The following is a 22,600-nucleotide window of genomic DNA, read 5'->3' as shown; positions in this document are numbered from 1 at the left end:
AAGTGAATTACTGGGACCTTATGAAGATAAAAAGCTTCTGCACAGCAAAGGAAACAACCAACAAAACTAAAAGGCAACCAACGGAATGGGAAAAGATATTCGCAAATGACATATCGGACAAAGGGCTAATATCCAAAATCTATAAAGAGCTCACCAAACTCCACACCCGAAAAACAAATAACCCAGTGAAGAAATGGGCAGAAAACATGAATAGACACTTCTCTAAAGAAGACATCCGGATGGCCAACAGGCACATGAAAAGATGTTCAGCGTCGCTCCTCATCAGGGAAATACAAATCAAAACCACACTCAGGTATCACCTCACGCCAGTCAGAGTGGCCAAAATGAACAAATCAGGAGACTATAGATGCTGGCAAGGATGTGGAGAAACGGGAACCCTCTTGCACTGTTGGTGGGAATGCAAATTGGTGCAGCCGCTCTGGAAAGCAGTGTGGAGGTTCCTCAGAAAATTAAAAATAGACCTACCCTATGACCCAGCAATAGCACTGCTAGGAATTTATCCAAGGGATACAGGAGTACTGATGCATAGGGGCACTTGTACCCCAATGTTTATAGCAGCACTCTCAACAATAGCCAAATTATGGAAAGAGCCTAAATGTCCATCAACTGATGAATGGATAAAGAAATTGTGGTTTATATACACAATGGAATACTACGTGGCAATGAGAAAAAATGAAATATGGCCTTTTGTAGCAACGTGGATGGAACTGGAGAGTGTGATGCTAAGTGAAATAAGCCATACAGAGAAAGACAGATACCATACAGTTTCACTCTTATGTGGATCCTGAGAAACTTAACAGGAACCCATGGGGGAGGGGAAGGAAAAAAAAAAAAGAGGTTAGAGTGGGAGAGAGCCAAAGCCTAAGAGACTGTTAAAAACTGAGAACAAACTGAGGGTTGATGGGGGGTGGGAGGGAGGAGAGGGTGGGTGATGGGTGTTGAGGAGGGCACCTTTTGGGATGAGCACTGGGTGTTGTATGGAAACCAATTTGTCAATAAATTTCATATATAAAAAACAAAAACAAAAACAAAAGAAAAGGTGGCTTATTAACCCTGAGGTTATTCTCCCTATCTCTCTCATACCCTAGGCTGACAAAGATAAACAGGCACAGCATCTCCTGTCTGCTGTTAACAACCATCTACCCATCTTCCCCGTGTCTGGGTTTTGTTTTATGTTGACCCAAACCCCAAACACTGTATATCTTCAAAATCCCCTTTTCCCCCCTCACATCCACAAGATAATGTTCCTAGTTTCTTTGTCTCTTTGTACACACCCATCACGTTTGCAAGCCTTATGATCTGAATAAATATGGGGCAAGGACCCTTATTCGGGGCTCTTGTCTTTTTCCTGGACATTAGCCATCTGTAGTTTGAATCCTGCATCTGCTCTTTTGCTGGCCGAAAGAGAACTTTAGACTTAGAGTCTACGACACAGCCCTATATTTACTGCAACATTATTTACAATAGCCAAATTGTGGAAGCAGCTCAAGTGTCCATCCATAGATAAGTGGATGAAGAAGAGGTGATCTACACATTAACACACACACACACACACACACACACGAATATTAATCAGCCAAAAAAGGAATGAAATCTTGCCATGTTCAACAACACGGATTGATAGGATATAATGCTAAGTGAAATATAAATACCATATGATTTCACTTATATGTGGAATTTAAGAAACAGAACAAATGAGCAAGGCGGGGGGGAAAAAGAGAGACGAACCAAGAAACAGATTCCTAACTTTAGAGAGCAAAGTGATGGTTACCAGAAGGGAGGTGGGTGGGGGGATGGGAGAAATAGGTGATGGGGATTAAAGAGTAAGTACACTTACCAGGATGAGCCCTGAGTGACGTACAGCATTGTTGAATCCCAATATGTGCACCCGAATCAAATATAACACTGTATGTTAACTATACTAGAATTGCAACACTTACAAAAATAATTTATTTTGCTGAACCACCCTTTATTATAACACCACATTGGATTATGATTTTGACATTGTTGTCACGAGCTATACTTTTATTAAAAAAGTATTGTTTCTACATCAAATTTAATTTTCTTTATCCCTCTTCTAGGTAGTCGAGTATATTAAGGTAACATTTCAAGCTTCTATTTTCCTTGTAATCTATTGTTTTTAAATCTCTTTTTAAAAGATTCGAAAGCCTGACGTGGAGCTCGATCTCACAAAGCATGAGATCATGACCTGAGCCACAATCAAGAGTTGGATGCTCAACCGACCGAGCCACCCAGGTGCCCTTTAATCTTTTCTTAATACAGCTGTTCACTGTGGTTTCTCATTCAGCTAGAAGTAAAGGTATTGACTTATCAGGTCTAGTTAGCCCCTCAACTCTTTACAGTGACTTTTCCTTGTTTGCATCCTAAGTGACAACACAGAATGAGTTGCCACCAACTGAGACAGGTGACCAAGTAGAGGGAAAAATCAGACAATTAGAAGTGGATGAGTTTAACTCTTGTCAGAAATGTTTAAGAATCCAGTGGCAGGAGTATTTTGGCATGACCGGCCTACTGGGGGAAATGTACAAATTAAGGCTCTATCTGAGCCTGTAATGAAGCTCAAGGCTTAGAGAAGGGGTCAGATATTGCCAGGCCACGTGTGTGTCCCTAGAGTGGTTTAGACATGTGTTATGAGTCTTGGGTGGAAAGAGCCTCTAATGCCAGTGGAGAGTGAGTGGAAGTGAACAAGATGCAAAATGGGGCTAATGGATTGTGTATGGGCTTCACGGACTGGGCTGATTAAGTGACCCGGCATATAGTGGGTCCTCAAATGCTGGTGTTGCTATGGGGAATACAGCACTGCTGGTATAGAGAAAGGTGGCCTCAGGGCAGCAGAGCTCTCACATTGTACAAATAGCAGGTAAGCTTGCAGTTTGGGACCGAACAATAGAATTCAATGCCTGTCAAAAGATTCTGGAGTACTGGGCCCTGTTCTAGGTGCTTTCCATGTGCTATCCACGTGTAAGGTGAGTGTTTCCTGCATGCATGGTGTTTACCAGTAATGCAGGTGGTAAGATTTGCATCTTGGGCTTTCACCCTCTTGTGATTTGGGGAGATGAGGAGTTATCCAGGGTTCTAGCTACTAAGTAGTAAAGCTGAGATTTTACCCAAGTGTGTTTGATTCCAAGGCCACATGCACCTGAGCATCCCACCCTGGTTCCCATGGATAGGACCCTGTGGAGCAGCAGAAAGACATTGGAGGCCTCTGAGTGCCAAACAAGTGACATTTAGAATAATTTCTCAGTATTTGTTTAAATGTTTATTTACTTATTTTGAGAGAGAGTGTGTGTGCACGAGTGGTGGAGAGGCAGAGAGAGAAGGAAAGAGAGAATAACAAGCAGCCTCCATACTTTCAGTATAGAGCTTCACATGGGGCTCATTCCCACCAACTGTGAGACCATGACCTGATCCAAAATCAACTGATCAGGAGCCCAGGGGCCCGACTCTCTTGTTATAGTTTTTGTTTTTGTTGTTGTTGTTGTTATTGTTATGTATGTATGTATCCATTTATTTAAAAGATTTATTTATTTTTGAGAGGGAGTGTGGGTGCAAGTGAGGAGGGGGCAGAGGGAGAGGAGGACAGAAGATCCAAAGTAGGCTATGTGTTGACAGCAGTGAGCCTGATATGGGCTGGAACTGGTGAGCAGTAAGATGATGACCAGGACTGAAGTTGGATCTCAACTGACTGAGCCACCCAGGAGTCCCTTTCTTTATTTTTAAAGTGTGAGTGAAAGTGGGGGGGGGGGGAACCTGGAAGAAATTAGGTAGGTTATTTTTTCTTTTTGACTTTTGTTTTTAAAGTAATTGCACTGATTTGTTTATTTGATCATGAAAGACAGAATATAAGTATGTAGGATACTTGATTTTTCTCCATTTCTCCTCTGGTGATGTCAAAGAAATTTGAACTGTTCATATATTCTAAGAATAATCTTGCTTAATGATGGCATATTATTAAGGACACCTGGGTGGCTCAGTCAGTTGTGTATCTGACTTTCAATTTTGGCTCAGGAAATGATTGCAGGGTCATGGGATTGAGCCCTCCCTTGGACTCTGCACTGAGTCTGGAATATGCTTAAGATTCTCTCTCTCCCTACCCTTCACCTACTCATGTGTTCTCTCTCTCTGAAAGAAAAAGAAAGAGAAGAGAAGAGAAGAGAAGAGAGAGGAGAGAGAGGAGAGAAAGAGAGAAAGAAAAATAAAATGCCACTAACTAAAACTTGCTTTCTTCAGGGACCACAGTAATGCCAAAATGTTATATGTGACCAAAGTGCCAGATCATGTGCCTTTCTGTTGACACAATGGGTAATTTGATCTTACTGGTTTTGGTACTAATCTTAAGAGATGGCTTTTTTATCTTTTTGGTTAATTGAGACCAAATTTCTGAGAAGATTAAGTAGTACATGAAGGAAAATGCAAAACGTACAGAAAAAAAAATCCATTTGTGAACAGCAGGTATAACCATCCCCCTGCCCTTTCTTTTTTTTTTTTTTCATTTTCATGATTTCATCTGGAATTGTGTTCACTATGGTTCACTGATTTTGCCATCTCCTCTTTTATCCTGATGTCCCATTTCATCCCATTCTCTACCAGGCTAAATTCAAAGCAATGATCACATATGTAAAATACCACATCCTTTATTTCTGTAATGACTTACCCACAAGAGATAGGTTTTTATGTCAGCATAGTTAATATTTTTGAATTCTGAATCCTTTATTACATATTTGTGTAGATCAATGGAGCAAAGAAATGTGCTCAAGAAACCGTGTGGCAAAATAATCTTCCCTCTTATGAAGCACATAGATATAAAAGTCCCTTCTTTGTCCTGGGGCACCTGGGTAGCTCAGTTGGTTAAACATCCAACTCTTGGTTTCAGCTCGGGTCATGATCTCATGGTTCATGAGTTTGAGCCCTGTATCAGGCTCCATGCTGATGGTGGGGAGCCTGCTTGAGATTCTCTCCCTCTGTCTCTGTCTGCCCTTCCCCTGCTTGCTCGCTCTGTCTCTCTCTCAAAATATAAATTTAAAAAAGTATTAAAATCCCTTCTTTGTCCTTTAAAAATGGATGGAACTGGAGGGTATTATGCTAAGTGAAATTAGTCAGTCAGAAAAAGACAAAAATCATACGACTTCACTCATATGAGGACTTTAAGAGAAAAAAACAGATGAACATAAGGGAAGGGAAACAAAAATAATATAAAAACAGGGAGGGGGACAAAACAAAAAGGACTCATAAATATGGAGAACAAACTGAGGGTTGCTGGAGGGGTTGTGGGAGGGGGGATGGGCTAAATGGGTAAGGGGCATTAAGGAATTTACTCCTGAAATCATTGCTTCACTATATACTAATTTGGATGTAAATCTTAAAAAATAAAAAAATAAAGTTAAATTATAAAAAATAAAAATAAAAATGGAAGTAAAAGTAAGGAGTAAGTATTCCTGATGACTATGTGTTTTGTTGAAGAATAACCGTGACACTTGAGCGCACTAATGAATTTTTTAATGATATCATTCCAAGTGCTCATGCTTCATTGCAATCTGAGAGAAATCAGAATGTCAAGAATCAGGGCTTCCTGACTAGGCTTACCATAGTTTGATGTTTGAGCCCTTTTGGTCATTGGGTCAACTGAGCCCCTCAACCTTCCATGCTGTTCACTGCTGTTTCAAGCAGTAACACCACAGTACCTCTTTTAGGTAGGAGTGAAGCAGAATTTGTTTTCATAACCCTGGCGTAATTTTTATATCATTCAGTGCTGCCAGGAGAGAGCACTAGAGGCCTCTCGCCATGTTGAACAGTTGTATTCCTCTTAATTCAGAGAATTTTGAAAGTGAATCTCGTGACAATATTTCTCTTCTGTAAAGAAAAGTCATTCATTGGAGCTGTATGGCTTGAAAGATTTTACACTTTCTTCGGTTTTTCATTGTCATCCAGTCACAGTTCCATTGTCTCGAAACCAAGATAGTTGCTCTGAAACACTGACACCTTCCACCGTTCTCTTCATCCTTTATTTCTTATGTGTCTGGCTTTTCTCTTTGGCCCAAATTGGACCGACTGTTTTTAATGATACAGGGACTGGCTGTGGGGTATGTTCTATTGACAATGCTTCTTTGTGACACATTGTCCAGTGTTTGTTTGGAAAGCCTAGTACACGTTTTGTTTCTATCCTACTTGCAAATCAGGGAAAGGAAAAATCTACAAAGAACTTGAAAGGTGCTATTTTAGTAAACACTTCAGAAGTTTCAGAAGTAAATTCCCTCTATTTCGTGCAGGATTTCCATTGTACACTTTAGCTTTGAAGAAAAGCAAATCTTCATGTCTTAGAATATTTGATTTTTATGTTATCTACTGAGTGATCTTCTTGGGAAGAAGTCACGAGAGAGAATGTTTTGCTCAGGTTCACCTCTCCCTTAACGAAGTTGATAACCAGCGAAGTGAAATCGAAGTCTGAAAAGTTGCCTCTGCAGAAAGAAAATACTCAACTTAAGATCCAAAAGAATAAGGTAACAAAATTTACTATCAAATGTTATATAAATCAGAGAACTGAACATCATTACTTTCTTTTTAAGTTTCTCTTCTTTAACTGGGGTAAAATACATGCATTAGAAAGTTTCCCATCATAAACATTTAAGTGTACATGTTAGTATTGGGAAGTACATTCTCTATACTGTACGTTCTTCTATAGTCATTCCACCTTTCTCAAATCTGTCTTAAAGTCAGGAGATACTACTGCACGCATCAAGGATTCGATGCAGGGAGTCTTGACGTCTAATAATGTAACCTGGAATAGGTGTTGCTTTGGGGTGGGGGGAGAAAACTGCACTTGGTAGAATGAGTTTGCTCTGGGAAGGTAAAAAGTGGCTCCCTGCCTTGGGAATCTTGTCCCTTCTCCTCTCCCCCATCATGGCCACACTCATGGGAACAGGTGTGCACACTCAGGTAAACTGTTTTATGCTTGACAGGCAGCAAAAGGGAACTGGGGGACAACTATGATGCACTTAGGAGTGTGAAAGGGGCAAAGGACGCCAAATGGGACATGCTGAAGAAGAATGTAGACATTCGTGATGGAATGTGTGGACAAAGACAGAAGCTCACAGAAGAGTAAGACTTTCAGGAGTTGTTACAAACACTGTTGTAGAACAAATGTGTCAGATAGTGGGGATAATTTGCTTTCTTTGAGCACATTTAACACCAACCATACTTTTACCGTAGTAATCAGTAAAGAATTGTGTTTCTCCCTTCTGCCTTGATTTCTGTGATCTGCATCTTCCTTCACTTTGTGGAAACCTCGGGTTTCATTTTCATTGTCCTTTACATTTCAGTCCCATTGTGGTGACATGACTGCCATATGTGTATATATTTGGTTAAACTCTAGACATTGGGTAGGAAACATTGGGAGGAGAATTCAGGTGTACTGTGATGGTATCTTGCTGTAGATGATATGGGAGTTTATATCTGGTAGGAGATCAGGGGTGCTAGCATTACTGAAACCTGTGAACTCAGTTTTCCTTCCTTTCCTTTCCTTTCCTTTCCTTTCCTTTCCTTTCCTTTCCTTTCCTTTCCTTTCCCTTCCCTTCCCTTCCCTTCCCTTCCCTTCCCTTCCCTTCCTTGCATTCCTTTTCCAGGAGACAATATTCTGAAGGTGGGCAATTCACATCATTTTCTTTTCATCAGTGTATTTTACATTCTTCTCAACTGGTGTCTTTGAGGCAGGTGGCAGGAGTTCCCTCGTGAACTGTAGAAATATCCAGGAGGTCATTGTACAGTGTTAATGACATGTGACCAAGAAAGATGTCTCTATGGCAATGTCATGGCCTGAGCCTTGGTTGAAAGTTCAGGGCTCTTGGGAGAAATCATTCAAGTCAGAAACCCCTGTGCCATCCTTATGTGTTTAGTTGTGATGAGTTGGCCAGGCTTAGTTTTGTACACTGAAAAGAAATACACTTATGCCATCCCAATCACAAGAGCCTGAGACTGGGAGGGCACTTAGTGCATCTCATGTGGGCTTTTTATATTTATGTGATGTGTTGATGAGTAGGAATAGAGAGCTGTGAAGAGAAGCTCAAAGTTGCCAAAGACTTTCCAGCACGCTGGAGTTTGAGTTTGTTTAGTCCCTTAATAGGGGGTGTCAATGCTTCCCCCTGGTTGTGTTTGTGGATCTGTGCATTTACGGGGAAGGGGAGAGGGGACATTTGAGTCCTGCCTTCAGATTTCAGGGAGGTAAGAAAAGCAGAAGTTCACACGGGCTACCAGGTAATGTATGTTTCTTTCCACTCGTAGGGAGCTGGGACTGAAAGAATGGGAGCAGGTGGAAGGGGAGAAGCAGCTGTCAGTTACAGAGGGGAAAGTGAAATTAGCTGCAGAAGAGCTATGGAACTGCAAGTGAGTGCAGCTCCTACCAGCAGCTCATGCGACAGCCATTGAATTAGTTTGAAACTTTGTATAGTGTTTAGACCCAAATAGCACACAAATATACACAAACATTCAGGAGACATTCACTTCAAGAGAGATGTGACCTTTTCCAGATGTTAAATTAAAAATATTAACCTAAGCAAGTTAAGTAACTAAATATTTCCTGATCCCCAATGCTGGCCAGACTATGTGGAAATGTGGTGCCTGAACATGTTTCTGGAGGTGCTGGAAATGATTACAAACCTCAGGAAGCAGTTTGGTCGAGGACAAATCACATCGACAAGTATGACCATCCCATTTTAGAGACCCACTTGTTGTAACCATGAGAAATATGATAAGGATACAAGGAAAAGAAGATTTGAACTTTACAATGAGAGATCTTCATTGCAGAATTAGGGAGCTGTCACCACAGGCAAGGAGACCGTGTCAAAGTGGAGCCCCACAGGCATTAAATAATAAATCCAAGATGATGTAGCAATGGCTTTGAGCTTTCTGTACTCTCCTCCTCATGTGAAATGTGTTTTATATGATTGGGTCGTGTGTATGAGAATTCAGTTCTTATAATGGGAACCTGGGCCAATTAACATCACCCTCAACAGGGTGCTTCATCTGATGAAGCCATTGCACGCCCAGGAGAAGAGTAGAAGAAACACAAGAACAGCTGCAGCAGTCAGAGCTCACCTTTGGACACCAGGTAGCCTGCACTCTGCCTAGTAGTTCCTGAGTGCTTCAGCACCTAACACAGATGATCATAACGGGACACTGAACCTCTCCACATGGGTTTTATTGATGTGCTGACTCTTTCAGATTGCTCTTTGTGAGAAGGCACTTCAGGACAACTGGGTAAGAATGTTTTACTCTCCTCCTCTTGTGCACACCCTGCCACAGCTGAACGTGGATGTGTTTCTCTCTTGAGCTCAGGGCTCATGATGTGGAGAGGGCAGTGGCGGAGCAGACAGGGGGGTCGCCTACTTGAAATGCAGGTACAGAGTTTTGACAGGCGCTGTGAGGTTTTTAAAAAGGCTAAACCGTTTGGTGTCCAATGGAGGCCTGGGTGTGGTAACTCTTTTTAAAAAAATTTTTTTTCAACGTTTTTTTATTTATTTTTGGGACAGAGAGAGACAGAGCATGAATGGGGGAGGGGCAGAGAGAGAGGGAGACACAGAATCAGAAACAGGCTCCAGGCTCTGGACCATCAGCCCAGAGCCCAACGTGGGGCTCGAACTCAGGGACCGCGAGATCGTGACCTGGCCAAAGTCGGACGCCCAACCGACTGCGCCACCCAGGCGCCCCAAAGTTGTAGTAACTCTTAGTGAAACTGATTCATCTCGATCTTCAAGACTGGAAGTCATCCAAAGACAGAGGCTTCCCGAGGAATTCAGGAGGCACAAACCAATGGCAAGAGGACCTGACAGGGAGATCCTTCCATGGAGAGGTACAGAGCACATTGTGAAATGCAGTAGCTTAACTTCTGCGGCAACATCCACAAAATCGGCTTCTTGTTCCAGTGGGTGTAATTGCTTGGTCTCATGCAAACAGTCCCAGGTGGTTACTAGAGGGCACAGGTTGTCCCACAGTGGTCACAAGCCACTGTTTCCCTCAGATGCCCGCAGCCAGCAGCGCTCTTTGGGTCTGTCCCTTGTGAGTGGTGGAGCTCACGCCTCTCCACTGACTGTGAGCCCCCCTGCAACCTCCTGGTTACACTTAACTGGAGAGTGGGTGCTAGAACGATCGTTGGTCAGCGCCCCTTCCACCTTGAGACAATGTTGAAGGCTGTTTCTTTTGTTTCACATGAATAACATGAACAACAGCATGAACTGGAGGCTGTATGTCCTGATGAGCTTTCTTGATTTGGCTTTTGGATAAATGCCCCAGAGAAAATGTGCTTTGTATAAAGAAACAGACATTTCTTCCTCTGTTTAGAGGTCCCTTTATTCTTTAATTTTTTTTTTTTTTTTGTATTGTGAACTATAGTACTCCAGTAGTAAAGTAAATCCTTGTGAAATTTCACTCCTCCAATGTAATTTTATTAGCGTAACTCTGAAACTTTGCAGGTCATTCCACATAGAATTAACTTTTCCCTTCCTCGTTACTATAGTATTAGTCTCTGCAAGGCAATTTCTTTTCGTGAATACTTACATAATCCCTTGTCAGATACATAAGGCAGATGATATATACAGTAAACCACTTGAAAAATCCCACCCATGTCTTGTAGAAAAGGACAGTGTGCTATTCATGTTGACATTTACTGACATTATCCTAACTAAGCCATTCATATTTTAATTTTTAATCTGTGATAAATTGTCATTTCCCATGATGTGTATTAGGAAACCCTTCTTTTAGTGTTGATTTCCAACGAATTGAGCCCTGACCTGTCCACGGTTGGTTGATTATAAAATATCCAAACAAAGCCTTCTGGTGCCTTCCTCCAGGCTCCCCTGAGTCCCAAGGGGTCATCACCTGTGCCATGTGGAAAACCCTCTGTTTCTGGTAAGGGACCTGATTGTAGGAAGCAGTGCAAGATGGTGGAGGAAGGCACGGAGGGTTTTTTTGTTTTGTTTTGTTTTGTTTTTGTTTTTTTCCACCCAGTCTATGCAAGTCTGAATAAACCTCCATCCCTTCTTTGGCCTCTATCGAATGCAGAACCTGGTGCAGCTTCTGTGAGGAACAAGAATTCTGTCCCTACTATGGACACAGAGAAGGTCAAGGGAAATAATGTGACCATTTTCAGTTGTCGCTCTCTCTCTGGAATCTTTTGTCTCTTTAGACAGCACTCTCTCCTGGTCTTGTCTCCAGGTTGTGTGTTCTGAGATATATCTATGGTGTTATTTACTTTACAAACAGTAAAAGTCTTTCCCAAGAGCCTACAGGCCTCTCTTTTCTTAGCTTGTTTGTCATCTTTGGTAGTACCTCCAGCAGCCATAAGTGTTTAGAGGCTGAGGACCACAGGGAAGTCACTGTGTGTTTGTGGAAATAACATGAGGAGGATGACATCTCACTCCACACTTATGTCTCCTGGCCTGGCTCACTTTTTCCAGACCTCCTTTCATGGGAATATTCCTGAAAACAGAAACAGTATTATTGTTATTTTACTCCTTTTCTGTACAAAGTTAGTCATTAACCTGTTTAAAACATTGGTTGTGATCCTCACTAAGTGAAAAACACGAAAAGTCCTACTTTCTGAGATGTACTTAACAATTTTGAATGCTCTTATTCAAAGGTTATTTTTTTCCCAAGTTTCATAATTCATCAGTTTTCCCATCTCTGGGAAGTGTGCTTTTGCAGAGTCACTGCAGCTGTTCACGTAGTAAAAATATTATGAATTCTCAGGGAAGACATATTTGCAGTAGAACAATGCAATGTTTGCAGTGAGGAAACCCTGCATTAATCCAGATGTTGTGGATGTTTCCCACCTACCAGCTACCTCACAGTAGTACCAATCCAGGTGGGAGCTGAGGTAGACTTATGGTAGTAGTTTTTGGGGTGAGACTTATGATGTCCCGTATTCCTCCCAGTGTTTTCTTTTTCTTTCTTTTTTTTTTTTTTTTTTTTGCAATGGTTGTTTATTTTTTGAGCAGGAGAGAGAGAGAGAGAGAGAGAGAGAGAGAGAGAGACAGAACGAGAGAGAGAGAGAGAGAGAGAGAGAGAGAGAGAGAGAGAGAGAATCCAAAGCAGTCTCCAGGCTCTGAGCTGTCAGCTCAGAACCTGATGAGAGGCTCAAACTCACAACTTATGAGATCACGACCTGAGCCAAAGTCAGACACTTACCCGACTGAGCCACCCAGATGACTCTCCTCCCACTGTTTTCTTAGTGATGGATGGGCAGGGCAGAGGTCGAAGACATGATACCCTATCCTCCCTCACCATCGAGGCGGGGTTGGTTGTAAGCATCTGGCTCTTTCCAGGTCCTCAAAGCCCATGTATTCTTCCCCTGAGCCCCTGATGCCTGCAGGGCCCTCCTTCCTCCCAGGTTGTGGAGGCAACCAGCCCTCCAGCAACTTTGGGGTCATGGCTGGGCCACCAAGGGGTCAAGGTCTGGCTGTCCAGACGCTTCCCAGGAGTGGCTTGGAACAGCAATGCTGCAGTACAGGTCAGCATGAACAGCTTCTGTAAACAGGATTCTCATACACTGCCATCAGGGCCTGGGCTAAAACATGACAGGAGAGAGGGGGACACAGGACATGTGGTGCCATGCCTCATGGACAGGGCTGCATAGAACAGAAGGACGAGAGGCTGGAGAGAGGCAGAGAAAGAGACAGGCAGGGAGAGAGACACTGAGTCAGTGATGGGGGAATTGGGCACGTCTGAGAGAGTGAGAGGAAGAAACAGGGAGACAGGAGTAGAGACAAGCAGAGACAAAGAGGAGGCAAGGAAGAAAGGATGGAGCTGGTCACAGTGTGTGGAGGGGGCGACGGGCCATGCAGGAGGGGCTCTGTGACGATGCTCTTAGTGTTGGAGGCAGAAAGGGTAGGAACTCTGGGCATGACAGTTCCCTGAGTGCAAGTCTCCAACCTCCCTGGGGCAACCTCTGTACAGGCCGTTGCCCCTGGGAAGATGGGTCCCCCTCATTTTCCTGGCATGTTGGGGCCCAGTCTCAGGATCGGTCATGGAGAGAAATGGCTTGAGGCAGAGTGTGCAGCTCGTTAGAAGATAAAGTCCAGAGTGTGCCCCCATGGGGAGGTAATCATCTGTCTCCCCCACCGCCCCCAGTCGCTGCTCCATTCCCCCGTGCTTGATCACGACCTTCCTTATGTTCCAAAACGAGGCATCAGGCATTGGGCTGCCCCCAGAGCCTGCAGCCTGGAACTTGCAAAGATGGATTATTGATCTCAATGAAAAGTATTTGAGAATAAGTTCCGTTTTCTCCTTCTGGAACTGTGATGGAACCAGGCTGGAATGCTGGCGGAAAAACCAAGTGGCACTTGGAGATCTTGGTGGGTTGGAGATTTATTTCACACCGGCAGGCTCAGAAGAGAACATTTCTCCAAAGATCTGAGCCCTGAATGTGAGCAGGAAGGGTAATTTATCATTATCAGCCTCCATATTTGTGTGTGTGTATGTGTGTGTGGGGGGGAGGGTGGTATTCACGTGTGCAGCAAACAAGGAAGAAGACCCTGGAGGAGGGGTCTCTAAGCTAGAGACCAGAGTTTGTTTTAGTCCAATCAGCCATCTTTGTTGTACTTTATTCACTTCTCTAACATTCCCCACTTTGATGCCTTAAAAAAAAAAACAAAACTTTTAGCAGGCATCACTTTTCAGTTTTACAGGTTTGTACTCTCAGAAGGCTAAGATACGTGCAGTAGTTTGGTAAGCAGCAGTGTTTTCAATAAAACGTACCATGACATTCAGTATATAGGGGCCAATGGATACAAGTAAAATTATGGAGAGGAAGGCCCCGCCAGGGCAGGAAGCCAGGATGCCCAATCTGTGAGATCCCATCCTTTCCACTGATTGATATTCTCCTGTTGTCTATGTTGAATTCTTTCCTTGAGTTCCTTAAACATGGTTGTAACTATTCCTGACAGGTTTACAAAATAGCGACCTTCCTCCCCCATAAAGATGCAAGTCCCTCCTTTTTCTGAAGTGAGGAGGTCGAGGGCTTGCCTAGTTTGGAGGGTCACTGTCGCCAGAGAGTTTATTTGGCTTTGTAAGGTTACCAGAGAACCTGCCACCTGTTCCATGTCTTCATTTAGCTCTTGAGATAGTCTAGGGTATAGTCCTATGGATGAACCTATGCCCCCTATTCCAGTTCCTATTCCCGTCCCAATTCCTTCGCCTATCAGAACAGGTAGCAGGATTGCCAGTTTAGCCTGGGACTTGGGGCTAAAAGCTGTTAGGAGCTGATCTTCAGTGTACACGGATATCTCTGGGGTTAGGAAGACAGAATAACATATCTGAGTCCAGTTGGCCTCTAAGCATCAGTAGGCCGAATTAGAACATAGATAGAACACCCCAGGGATTGAACACAGGGTTGTATTCCTCTTTAAGGTTATATTTCTTCCGTATAGAGAGGTACCATTCATACCTTCAGGGACCGTACAGGTTAGATTGTCAGCATTTGTGAGATGGATCCCAGTGGCCAGGGGTCCAATTAAGACAGAGGTTTTGGTTTTCAGATTTTCAGGAGCTTCCCAGGTCAAAGGGAGAGGAGTGGCTAAGTAAGCCTTCTGGCTGAGGGACAAGCACATCCATCAGGTTTGGGTGTGATTATCTATTTTATGGAGGACTTCTAGAGTAGTGTTAGTCCAATGCTGGAGTGGGGAATTGGTAAGCATCTGATTGAGGGCTGAACGGCTCAAACCCTCGTAGGCTGCCAGAGGAGTGGTCGCCTTTATGGCTTATGTTACCCTGTCCTGAGTATCCTTTATAGCCTTTTGAAGGGCCCTGTCTTGCATCCCTTCCCTGTCTGAGATCCCCCATTGAGGAAGATAAGTGTAGCAAGCTTGCTTCCCTCTCTGGAGGCCCTTGTTGTGACATGGGCTCCTGACATTTTGGGTTATCTCTACGGTCCAATCCTTAGCCCTTGGGGCACCGGGTCACTGACAGACAGTGGGTGTTTTTCCCTTGTAGAAATCTTTGTGGAGGGAGGTAATGGCACTGAACGCCCTTGACCCCCTTATTGTCATATAACAATCCTCGGGGCAAAGTGGGTAAGCAGCAGTTGTTAGGGTGAGAGGGGTTATCATAATATACAGGCAACACTTAATAATCCTCCCATCCAGAGGAGATATGTGAGATCCAGCATGCGTCTTTTGTCCCATGTCCAGATTGTTGGTGCAGTCTCGATCAGCCCAACAGTGAGAAGATCAGGACTATGACACCAGTGAGGGGCAAAAGCTGGTAGAGTTGCATCCAAACCCCTGGGCTTAGTCTAAATGTTGATTCCTCAAGTTTCTGCCATGCACAGGCCAGCCAGCTTCCGGGGTGTGGCTGGAGCAGAGCTGGAGGTCTCAGGGGCCAGTGTCTTTTTGAGGGTCAGTTTAAGCAGGTTGACTGGATCTGCATCATTTCGCCAGGTTGAGGGCTCCTCTGAGTTGGCCTTCTTAGCTCTGGAGTGATGGACCCATGGGGTGATACCTGAAACTGAATCCTCTATTTGGTTGTATGTCTGTAAAGTCCACCTCCAAGTCTTCAAAAGGGGCGGGTTTCTGGTAACTGTCAGATCAGGTTTAGGGAAGATATGGTTTGCATATTTAGAGATCCATCCTGTTTTCCAGTTGTTTGAAAATCACATACCCATGGGGTTATTATTATCCCCATAGTATAACAAACACAAAAGATTGCCTATGTATGAAATACTGTGACAATTTTCTGAAGTTAATATCAAGTTGTCTAGTTTAGGCAAACAACAAACATTTAAAGTCAATCATAACTAGAATTTAACATCCATAATGGTGCATTGTTGAAACATAGTTTTCACTCTTACCCCCTCCCCCCTTCCAGTGATAGCCAAATTGAGACCAATACATTTGTAGAAAAAAATCCAGTCTTAACAAATCTGGCCTAATTATTTACATAAGCTCAGCAAGAATAGTGACTGATCATGAGGATCTTTTAAAGTTTGCATTGTTGGAACCTTTTATAAGGAATCTCTGGGTTGAACTTTTAGTAGCCTCTCCAGGCCAGAAGCCAAGCCAAATACTTGTCATCAGACAGGCCTGCAATACCTATAGAATTGGGTGAATCCCTGTTCATGAGGTACCCAAGATATCCTGAGGTTCCTGCACCTGCCAGGAATTGACCTTCTTTACTTACCTGGTGAGGCTTCTGGGAACTCTGTAAGCAAGGCACCAGGCCAACATTTCCAAGGGGCTTTATGGCTCCATGTTTTATAAAGCCAACCCTAATTCCTTAAAGCTGTCTGGTCATATCTGAGTCTATGAATGTCATCCTCAAATATGGCATTCCAGTCAAAGTCTTGGTAAAATAACCAGTATTTCCAAATGGTGACCTGTTATGAGATGAACAGATTCTTATTGAACTTATGCAAACAATTGTAATTGCCATGAAAGAAAGAATACTCATTGAGAGTTTTGAATTTCAGGGGAATTATGTAGAGAGAAAAGATAAATGCTTCACTTTACAAATACATACTTTATGATATTTTTGTATATCATAGATATCTTAAGAGAAAGTTTCCTTAATCTGGAAGAGGAAACATTAGGGAACCAGCAATATTTTCAACAAGAATCACAAAACTAAAATCTTCCTCAGTTCATTTAATCCCATGTTCCTAATTCTAGTTCAATTTGAATACAGCTTTTTACTTCTGGAAATTTTTACCCATTTTAGTATTAATCTTAAAGATGTTGAATACCTGTATTTATCCCCAAAGTCCTTTTTATAAATCTCCTTGAAGAAGAAACCCGTTTTGTGAGAGAATAAGAACTATTATAAATGGCAAAATCTCAGAAATAGACATCGTTAAAGATCTGATGAGAGTTCATTGCGATGCAATTGACAAAGAAATTCGGTTATTTCTGTGACACACAACATCTCAAATTATCAGAATATTAAGTGATCACCTTATATCAAAACATTAAAATTTTAGGAATTGCATATATGCGGGCAGTTACAGCATTTACCCCTGCAATACAATCTATAAGGTTTACCATCGTATGACAGAGCTTTTCCAAGTAACTTAACATCCCAAATAAAAGGGCCTAATTGGTCAAGAAGAATTCACTTACTATTTAAATCCTGAGAACTTTGTTAAAACGCCAGCAGTCATAAGTGCATCCTAAATAGGATTACAGATCATTACAAATCTTACAATTTTATATATTCAACCAAAGTGGCAATAAAATATCCCAAAGGTGAATGTACAGCATTATATACTTGTTATCAAAACCTAGCTCCTTTAACATTCAGAAGTTTTAACTAACTAATCAAAGACCTGATACAGATGAGACCTAAAACGTTGATTTTCCCAGAGGATAAACCTTTGTTTGCACTGTCTTATCAAGAGCATATCAACAGTTCAAGAAAACTTTGTCATTTGAGCAGAGAGAAAAGCAGGATTTCAACCTTATACTAGTGTACTTTTAAAATTCCATTCATCTCAACCTTCTATAACATTCTTTTGCTTCTAAATTTTGTCCCAAAGCCATTTCTTTCCAAATAACCAGTCTCATTTAGGACAAAATTACTTTCTTCTACCCTCAACGAAACTGTATTTCCATTCCTTATATCTTTCTTATATATCTCCTATTTTCCTACATACAGAGTTGCTTTCTTTATTTTCATCAGTCTTAAGTACATTTAGCAGAAATTTAACTCTTAGGAAACCTTAGTCTCCAAGTGAGGACTTAGTAACCAACTGAGAGATGTTTACATCAGAATTTTGTTAGATGGTAAGTTCATGAACCAATTAAGTACAAAGCATGTTTTCCAATAGGTCCGAATAGCCTTAATTTCTCAGCAATAGGAAGTTAAAAACACAAACCTATGTTCAATAATCAAAGCTTTAGCATTGGAAAGTTTCAGGTTACCAAGGACCTTGAAAGTTATCTTAACAATTACCCATGAAAACTTTGAGACAGACAAAATTAACTATCATTAACAAATTGCAACAGAGATAACATGAGCTTATTTGACCTTTGCCAATAACTTTAAAGACAGGTCCAATAAACTTGAATTAGTTTAAACATCGAATATGTTTCACCTGCATCCACCTAAAACCAATCGATTTTTCCCCATTGTCAATTTTCACTTGGGGCACCAGTGGAGCTATCTGAAATGGGTGGTCCAAGGAGGGTGCACTTTGTTCCTTGACTTGGAGGGTGGGAGGAGGAACCAATGGTGCCTGAGACACCGAGGATGGTTTAGGGCCACACCCAAGTTGGTGCAGAAACATGAGGGGGAGGGGAAGGCAGAAGCAGCAACTGCTTGGGAATATTCCTTGAAGTCCCTGTCCCGAGGTAGGCTCCAATTACAGCTGTTAACCTGGGAAATGAGGGAGGATCCCTCACATCTATTAAGCAGAGGAACAGGGAGAGAGAGAGTCAGTGTCCCCTTTTAGTCTGGTTCTATCTCAGCTAGACCAATAAGTTCCCCTTCTCGAGGTTCCTCCTGATATTCGTTGGGTTTTGGGACTTTCCCTGGTTGGGACACTTATTCTTTCTAATGTCCTTTCCCCTTGCAGTAGGTTCATTGACCCCTTGCTAAGGAGGTTCTGGGCCTCCCCCCTTGCTGCTGGGCATATTTATGGCCTTCTCAGTCCCCTGCTGTGATCCCCTTGAGAGCATCTTGATATCAGCAGATGTAGACGGCATCTGGAGAATGCCTGTGCCTGGCCAAGGGCACAATCTGGCTGCGGGGCCTTGTGGGGGAGGGTTCTCTGGCCTGGAAGGGGAGAAGATATGTGTGGCTGCTGAGGCAGCGCCCTGGCTGTGGCGGCCACAGCAGTGGCAGCAGTGGCAGCAGCGAGTCTGCTGGGGGAGGAGTTTCAAGCTCAGGGGAGGGGGAAGGGAACATAAAGAGTCATGAAGAGGGGGACATTCGGGGAGCGGTCTGTTGCCTCTTTGGCTCCCTGGGTGAGTCTCCGGATAACGCAGCTAAAACCTTTGCCTGGCTCTCCTTGCTCCATCCTGACCCCACAATGCTCCCATGAGGCGGAGTCACAAAGACAGAGGGACAGGGGCGCCCCTTCCAATGAGGAGACCAGCCAGATGCCTGCCTGGATATGTCCTGAAGGAACCCAGGTGGCGCTCAGCCCCACAAGTCCCAGCCCCGCGACACATGATCAGAAGCCATTCTGATATCACCACAGACTGAGTGCCATGCATCATGGAATTGTAGACAGGCCCCCTCAGCCTCCATGGGCCCCTGGGGACCCCAAGGGTGCCTGTCTGTGGAGCCACAGAATCGAACTCGGCAGGCAAGCTAGACCAAATTGTACACTCACATTCACATACACACCAGAGGTTATTATATTCCCTACCATAGAATCCTCACCTGTGAGACTTCCGAAGTCTCGGGCAGTGATAAAATGCCCCTTCCACTCTTGCGAGTGGGCCTGACTAGATTGGGCCCCAGCCTTACCGGTTCCGACATTGGGTCCAGGTCCTCACCTGCCATGTCTCCTTGAGTCTGGCAGGAACGGCAGAGTGGGGCCAGCCCTAGGGGACAGAGAAGGAGACTGCTGAAATTCAGGCAGGGGGCGCACTCTCCCTTGTGATCCCTCATTCTGCAGTGCCTCAGTGTTCTCCCAAACCGGTGGCAACAATGGGCCAGCACAGTTGGGTTTCCTGGTCAGGGAACCAACTTTGTTACGGAACCAGGCTGGAACGCTGGCGGAAAAACCAAGAGTCACTCAGAGATCTTGGTGGATTGGAGATTTATTTAACACTGGCAGGCTCAGAGGAGACCGCGTTCTCCAAAGATCTGAGTCCCGAATGCGAGCAGGAAGGGTAATTTATAGTTATCAGCCTCCATATATTTGTGTGTGTGGGGGGGTGGTTGTCGAATGTGCAGCAAACAAAGGAAGGAGAACCCGGAGGAGGGGTCTCTAAGCTAGAGACCAGAGTTTGTTTTAGTCCAATCAGCCATCTTTAGTGTACTTTCTCCACTTCTCCAACAGAGCTAGTTATGTGCAAGATGATAGTGCATTGCTATTCTTACATCTACTGCTGATCTCTGGATTCTGGATTGTAAGTGAGCAGTTTAAAACACCACCGCCTTCTCTTACATGAAAAGAGAAACCTGTCTTCACCCAGCCTTCCTCTGATAGTGAAGACATGGCAATTATTATTGAAGGCACAATTATCTACCTCTGAGTCTGATGGAAATTATTTCACCCATCTTCATCCCTAAAGCACTTTTCATTGAAAATATTACCCATATAGAGGCAGGAAATCCATAACAGATGTGTAGCTTCCTCTAGGTATGCATTCTGACCTTGTCACATTTGTGTCATCAAACACATTACTGACAACGTGAAAAATAAGCTCTCAACATCAAGATGGTGACATTAGAGAATATGGTATAAAAGGAATTCCATATGTGCTCAATTAGAAATAATTTTTAATGGTGAAGGAGAAACTTGTCAAATTTTATTGACATATAGTGGACACACCATGTTGTATTAGTTTCAGGCATATATCACAGTGATTCCGTGTGTATACATTATGCTCTCCATATACCTAGACAAGTGTAGCTATCATGCGAAAGCATGCAACACTTTCCTACAGGATTGACTATATTCCATAGTCTGTACCTTGTATCCCAATGACGTATTCATTCCGTAGCTGGAAGCCTGTATCTCTTTCTCAGGGGTGTCAATTTTTTATTCAACCCAAGTATTTTTGTGGAAATACCACTGCCTGTGGTTCATTCAGCATGTGTCAATTTGCAGTCTGTATTTCTGGGAATGCTGCTTAAAGCATTACAAGTTATATCATTATATCAATAAATTCAGTTTCATTCGTCATTCAGTAAAAAGGAGAAGGAAAAGACTTCTTTGTGTCCCAGGCCCTGTCACTAAGACCCTTCCCAATCTGGAGGACAGGCTTAACTGGACCAGGCTTAACAGGCACCCTCAGTACCTCCAGCTGAGCGGCCATGGCCTTGAGCATTGCAGGAATTCCCAAGGCAGCCCCCAGAGGGCGTGCACACACCACGCCCAGGGAGAGGCTGGTCCTCTGCAGGTGCAGTGATGGTCTGAGAAGGCACCCATTAGGCTTTTCTGATCCAGGGTGCTTCAGAGCTGGAAAGGCTTCCTTGCTTCTGAGGACCTAGTGTCTCTGAGTATGGGCAAAGAGCCAGAGATGGGTTTCCAGCAGGCTCCGCCCCCGGGCCTGGGGGAGACTCTGGAGCCTTCACAGCCACATGATGTCTCTGCAGTGGTGGGGCTAAGTACTGAGGTGGGGTGCTGGGCAGCATCCAGGAAGCGCTGGATGGTCAGTGAGCGGCACAGTCCCTTGCATTTCTGGGATGTTCTGTGGTTTATTTCTCATTTCCCCTGCCGGTATGTGAACAAGATGTATTTCACTCAAGGATCTGTGGATTCACGGGATCCCGTGATGCCACATCAGAGAGGCTGGGGTTGGTTGGTTCCATGTTCAGGCTTGTTTTTGAGGAGAAACCCTGTCACAAATTTGGAGGAACAGGAGCCGCATTCAGTCGGGAAGTGAAGACACCAAATGTTGACTCTCGGGACCTTCTAGAAGAATCAGCTGGGACCCACTCTCCGAGTCCTGCCAGAACCAGAGCCAGAGGTAAAAACACAATGTGCCCTCCACATCATACATGTTTTTATTAATTTTCAGTGGGTATTTTTTTCCCAACAATGTTGTAGTCGTTGAAAACAACTGAAAACCTGATAGGTACCTTGTGTCAGGCACTTCCCGTTATTTGAATATTCAATATTATTCCTGCGACAGAATTTGTTACAGCTATCCTTTCTTGTCTTTGTTGTAAGAAATCTCATCAGTAATATCTTAAAAACATACTCGTTACCTTATCTCCTTTTCAGTTGAGATTTGGCATGTTTTCTAATTTCTCATGGACTCGTGAAAAACTGAAATACTTTTAAATTGATTGCAGTTTTTACTAAAAGCTGATTCACGGCATCCCTCTGACTGCTGCTTGTCAAAGAACTTACCAAGACCACTTCTCAGTGTGGGCAAGATTGTACTAAGCAAACACTGTGAATCAATTTTAGAAGAAAAAGCCTGATGATACTTTGTCTTTACGAAAATTGATGCTTAGATCCCCTGTCTGATACACTTCCGCTTTTTTCTATTTTTCTTTTTTTGTCCATTTTCTCATTCAGAGATTCGTAGACCTGCTTCAGTTTTACATTCACCACCCACTTTATGCTGGTGGACTATTTTTCGAATATGTTGTTGGATTCTGTTTGCTAAATCTTGGTTGAGGACATTTGCATCTGTGTGCATGAATGATATGGACCTGTAGTTTTGTTTTTTCATGGTGTTTTTATCTGGTTTTTGGTATCAGGGTAATGCTGGTCTCATAGAATTTATTTGGGTATTTTCCTTCCTGTTCCATTTTCTGGAACAGTTTGACAAATATAGGCACCAACTTTTCTTCAGATGTTTGATAGAATGTGCTTGTGAAGTCGTCTGGTCCTGGACTGTTGTCTGTTAGGTGATTTTTGATTACTGAGTCTGTCTCCTTGCTAGTAAACCAT

The 22,600-nt window shown here is 43.3% G+C and overlaps 1 long non-coding RNA gene across 1 annotated transcript; it reads left to right on the top strand.

Moving 5' to 3' along the window:
• Window positions 1-2,224: 2,224 nt before the first annotated feature.
• Window positions 2,225-9,555, top strand: LOC109498534. The gene is made up of 3 exons (XR_002740805.2): window positions 2,225-2,277; window positions 6,434-6,539; window positions 6,999-9,555. It is a non-coding gene; the product is annotated as an uncharacterized LOC109498534 (long non-coding RNA).
• Window positions 9,556-22,600: the final 13,045 nt, after the last annotated feature.

This window comes from Felis catus, chromosome A3 (assembly GCF_018350175.1).
Source record: "Felis catus isolate Fca126 chromosome A3, F.catus_Fca126_mat1.0, whole genome shotgun sequence".
Classification (NCBI taxonomy): domain Eukaryota; kingdom Metazoa; phylum Chordata; class Mammalia; order Carnivora; family Felidae; genus Felis; species Felis catus.
This window is presented reverse-complemented; position numbering and strand designations above follow the sequence as displayed.